This window comes from Palaemon carinicauda, chromosome 2, assembly GCF_036898095.1.
Source record: "Palaemon carinicauda isolate YSFRI2023 chromosome 2, ASM3689809v2, whole genome shotgun sequence".
In the NCBI taxonomy this organism is placed as follows: domain Eukaryota; kingdom Metazoa; phylum Arthropoda; class Malacostraca; order Decapoda; family Palaemonidae; genus Palaemon; species Palaemon carinicauda.
This window is the reverse complement of record NC_090726.1, coordinates 65789841-65795840: the sequence shown is the minus strand read 5'-3', so window position 1 is coordinate 65795840 and position 6000 is coordinate 65789841.

Genomic DNA, 6000 nt, shown 5'->3' with positions numbered 1-6000 from the left:
TTAAGGGTAGCCCACCACTAGCAGAGTTCGTGAACTATGTGTATCACTTAACTTGATTTGTCTCAGTGCTTAAATAAATAATGTATGAATCACTGAATATGACCTTAGAAAAAGTAGAGATGTATCTGGATGAATATTCTGTACAGAATCTTGGGATTATCTATGCTACTATAGGGATTGACTACTGTAATTCTATCACTACAGTCTACCCAAAGTGCAAATTAAGAAATTACACAACATAAGTAATAGAGGCAGATGTCTCACGCCGAGAAAGGATTAGGTGTACTCTTTTACTATTTGAATTACATTGGCTACTCATTGAAGGCCGAATAAACTTGTGCAACGACTCATCAAATTATCAGAACTGGGTGTACAAAAAATTTAAGAGAAATGCTACACATAAAGCAGCCAACGAATCGTGTCTATATGAGAATAGTTACAAAAGGTAAGATATACCTCTACTGTAGGTTATATAGCTTTTGAACATGCGGCCCCTAAACTATACATCAAGCATTCAAAAGACGAAAGATATCAAGGCTTTCATGAAGAAACTGAAGACTTTCTTCCTTTATAAATGTTTTGATAATCTGGAATTGACAATAAACGTGAAATACAATGTATAATACTCTAAATGTATGCTATATGCCTTACTAAATACCTAAGGATGCATATGGCAAACAGATCTTGCTGGTTCTATAGTGCAAAGGGTTTCCTTTCCTTGTGTGATAGGACCAGGAAAACACCATTATAGTAAAGTAAAGTACTCCCAACCTGATAAGATACAATATTCAAGAAAAGTTACAACTCTTGTTAGAGAAGAAATTTTCTACAAACTCGAAGGTTCCAGTAATGAGAGCAACTAGTTACGGAAACAAATTATAGATTGGATAAACCATATAATAGAGACAATGGGAGACAACAAATTTAGATTACTAGATTTTAAAGTGAAAGACTGCATTTGCTTCAAAGTTTAAACCTCCAACAATAAAAGTCAAACTGGACGATAGTATATTACATAAGCGTGTAAAGTGTATACCTACTGAAGTGTTAAAACTGTCTGCAGGGCCACCTTTAGATGTTATAAATATCCATGGTAATCACCGTCATAATCGACGAACAGGATATTGACCAATCCAAGGTAAACAAACAACCAGGATCCCACCATTTCCCCATGAAGACAAGCGTGAGTAAACACTAACATTCACCTAACATAACCAGAAGTAGCAGTGTAGATAATACACATACTAATAAAGCCAAAACTATGATAATCCTAATGAGAGCAAGTGTGGTACATGTAGCAAGTGGGTGTCGGAAAGTGTCAAGGCAATCAAATTTGAGGTATGCCTGAATTGGCATCATGCCAAGAGTCAGATGATGTCAAACAGGCTGTATAATGCACTCCAGGAGGATGGAGACAAGGATAGCTGCTCATAGTACTGCATATTTTGCAGGAGGGGAGCCAAGACATTACACTTACAAATACTGGCTATCCAATGAGACCAGTAGGACATTAGAAGCTCAGAGGATACCCTCACTACACGAGGCCGAGAGAACGAATCTGAAATCTCAAAGATTAAGGATTCTTTATCAAGCACTGACAACAAAATCGAGGGGATCCGATCAAGTTTGAATAAGAGACTTGCAAAGATAGAGGATAGACTCATGGGGGGAGACAGAGATGCATCACCATACATTGCTGCCCTCCACTCAGACGTGTAGGAAAAGATTGAGAAGGCAGATGCTAAAACTAATGCAACACTACAGGCAATGGAGAGGAAGCTTGTTTCATTCAGCACCACAGCCCAAACAGTACCAGACACCAGGCAGTTAAGACAAGGCCTCACTGAACTAGAAGTCACTGAGAAGAGGAAGCTTAACTTGATTACCTCAAATGCCCCAGAAGTAAACCAGGACTCACCCCAAGTAAACACAAGGAGGATTGAGATGTTCAGGGATGAGTTCAAGTTAACTATCAAAGTAAAGAAGTCTACAAGATTGGGCAAACCACGAGATGACATATCAAACGGATGAACGCTTCGGAAAATCGAACTAGAGTCACTAAGTGACAAGAAGCAAATTCTGGCTACGGCTAAGGAACCCAGATCAAGCACAAATGAAGTGTACCGTAAGATCTACATAAGATCAGATCTAACCAAGATCCGAATGCAAGCATAAAAAAAACCTCAAGAAACGCAGAGGGGAGCAACCAGAGAAAAACTGGATTATCAGGAGGACCAGATCGCGGAAGCACCAAGCACCCTGATGTAAACAAACCAGACAGCCATAGCATCACCACCAAGACAGGCAATCTCAAGATCTACTACTGTACTTACTAATAAGAAAATACGACACTCTTCTGGATCTAAACAGCAGAAAGGACTACAACATCATTGCACTCACACTTGCCCTTACCAGACCCACCCATGATGGCAATACCTAGGTTTGATTTGTTAATTAGTGACATTACAGCAACTGAAACCAGAGGCACATGCATCTATGTCAAATCCAGATTCAAAGTGAGGCACGTTTTCCCAGACTGCACGAACTCATACTGGGACAGCACATGGCACAGATAACGCAAGACTTGATGGGATGCATATATCGTAGTGGAAGCCCGTTGGTAGCAGAGAGGTACGATAACGCTCTATACAGCTCCTTGAGGTGGGCATCTGCAGGAAACTTCTCACACTGACTATTCGTAGGCGATTTCAACCACCCAGCTATAAACTGGACACCCAACCCAGAAATACCACACAATGCAAGACAATACTCTGACAAAATATTTTGGGTGTTAGAGATGCCTTCCTGTATCAACACATCACGAAGCCAACAAGATATCTTATGGGCCAGACACCAACTCTAGATGACTTGCACTTCACTAATGAACAGGAAATGATTGAACAACTAAGAAACCTCAACCATTTAGGAGCAAGCGATCATATTGGGATTACATGTAGCTTGATATTTGGGACTCGACAATCACCACTCAGCAAACTAGCTCTGAACTACAAGAAAGCAGACTACACAGCTATCAAGCAAGAACTACAGGGAAACTGGGAGAAGCCCCAGGGAAGAACAACACAGAAGATGGCTGATAAATTTGACAATGCAATCATGGAAGCAGTAATTCGCAACACACCACCCAAAAGACCCTACTTGGGACCGATGAAGAAACCTCTGTGGATGAACAAGAAAGCCATACACAAAGGGAAAAGGAAATATCATGCATGAATTCGTTATCTCGACACTAAAGTTGGGCAGGACTATCTAACTTACATTGCTGCTAGAAATGAAGCAACCCATGCCACAAGGAAAGCTCATATGGGCTTTGTACGAAAGCTAGCTAAAGAGGCCAAGTCAAATAGCAAAGCCTTCTGGAACTATGTGAACAACAGACACATAACAAAAACAATGCTGGCAGATCTATGGGAGAGAAATGGCAACTTTGTATCAGATGACAATGTCAGGGCTGACATACTCAACCGGCAGTACTACAGCATCTTCACAGATGAAAATTTGTCACACATGCTGACTTCACTCTAAAGCCCTTGCAGTCAGAGCTGCAAATCGTCATCACAGAGGAGGGAGTTTGGAAAAAAACTGCAGGCACTCAGAATAGGCAAGTCACCAGGTCTGGACATGATCCACCCCAGGGTGTCGAACGAGGTGGCGGAGGTCTTGACCTACCCATTGAGTATCCTTTTCAGGCAAAGCATATTAAAAGGTGAAGTGCCCAAGCAGTGGGAGATTACCACAGTGATCCCAATATTAAAAAAGGCAACAATACTCACCCAGCGAATTATAGGCCCATGTCTCTAACATCAGTTGTATGTAAGGTATTGGAAAGGATCATCTTGGAAGACATTATCGAGCATCTGAAAACCAATGTACCGCTTTACAGGGAACAAGGGTTTATCTCGGGCAAATCCACTGTCACAACCCTTCTCAAAGCCCTAGATTTATGAACTGAAGTGCTGAATCACAATCTACCAGTTGAGATAATGTTTCTGGACTATGCCAAGGTCTTTGATAAGGTCATCCATGAACGTTTGCTAGGCCAGATTGAGACCTTTGGCATAAAAAACAGCCCATTGAAGTGGATTCCACACTTCCTAATGTCACGACAACAGCAAGTCTCAGTCAACGGAAGCTTCTCTGAATGGGCCGATGTCAGGAGCTGTGTGCCTCAAGGTACAGTTATGGGCCTCATCTTCTTGCTTTTTGTTTCCAACTTCCCAGACCTTTTGCAGAACTACATTTTCATGTTTGCAGACGACACCATCTACCAGTAACCAGGCTATCTCAGACATGCACAAAGCACATCAGTCCAACCACCAGCAGGATCTTGACCAGCTGCAACAATGGACACACGATGCAAATGCTTTATCACCTAGAAAAGTGCAAGGCAATGCACCTTGGGACAAAGAATCCTAGACATGACTACACCATGCAAACATCAGAAATAGAGAGAGATGCACACACTCACTTGCACAACAAAAGAGAAAGATCTGGGCATTATCATCGACCTAAAGCTCATGCTCTCCAATCTCAGATAAACAAGGCAAACAGAGTTCTCGGTTCACCAAAACATATGTTCTCAGTCCTAGACAAGTCGTCCTTCCTCAGGAAACGTCCTTGACGGGTGATCGCCAGACTGGGGTTCGAGTCCTGCTCAAACTTGTTAGTTTCTTTAATGTCTCTAACCTCACCATCCTTGTGAGTTAAGGATGGCGAGTTTGATGGAGCCTAATGGTCTATCTGCTCATTCATCCGCAGTCCTTGCCTGGCTCTCTTTGGTCCTGGCTTGGGTGGAAAGAGAGTTTGGGCGCTGGTAATATGTATATATGATCAGTCTCTAGGGCAAGGTCACTGTCCCTTGTCTCTTCCATTCTTGAGCGGCGTTTAAACCTTTAAAGAGTCTCATTCAACCACATTTAGAATATGCTTCTGTAGTCTGGTCCCCAAAACTCAAACGAGATAAAGATGCACTTGAGGATATGCAATGGTGAGCCACCAGATTAGTACAAGGGCTATCCTCACTCTCCTATACAGAACGCATCCCAGCACTAGGTCTACCAACCCTAGAGTTTAGGAGACAGAGAGATCCGACATTATTCACGCCTACAAGATCTTACATGGATTCGACCAAGTTTGGTTTGAAAGAGAATGCAGTATTTATGGTAACTATGTTTAAGCTTTTACTCAGCACTGACACCCAAGGCTGCAGCATGAAGCTTCAAGTGCAGCAGCAACCATCACCAAGGAAGTCCTTCTTTGCAGCAAGAGTGACGAATCCCTGGAAAGGTCTCAGTCAAGAAGCAGTAGAAGCCTCCGTAAATTGCGGACTATGGCGGATTGTCAAAGATGCTTTCCTGGCAATCGGGGTGTGAGTGTGTTCGTAAATGCTTTCAAGTGGATGTGGAGGGAGTGGGGAAATCATCTAGATCTTCACAATTACAAGTTTTCATATTAACCACTCTGTTAATTGTATAGCGCGCTTCCATGTAACTGCCTTGGTAATCAGAAGAGGACCAATATATTAGCTTTAATGTGGGTCTAATTACCCTATTCGGGTACCAAATGACCACACTAAAAGTTAACCAATTTGATCACAGTCGGAATAAAGATTATAAAAATCTGTGTAGTATTGAACATTGTAAAAAAAAAAAAAAAAACATGTATAGCATAATGATATAGCACATGTTGTAATCAGGATTATTTACTTGATGCAAAAGATGACAAGAATTATGAAAAAGAAAAACAAAAATCTTGTAGTATGCAAATCGAACCTTGATTCATGGCAGTGTCTAAACTAACATATATTATAGGAAAAAGAAATTGAATTAGTGTTTTTATCTGATATGCAACAATGTAACTGTCAAAGTACAGACAAGTAGATAAGTCTCTTTCAGGGATGAGTTGAGCCTGTAAAAGAAATGTGGAAGACGAACGAACATAATCCCTTCTAGATTTACTGTGGATTCGTAGATACATAAATTG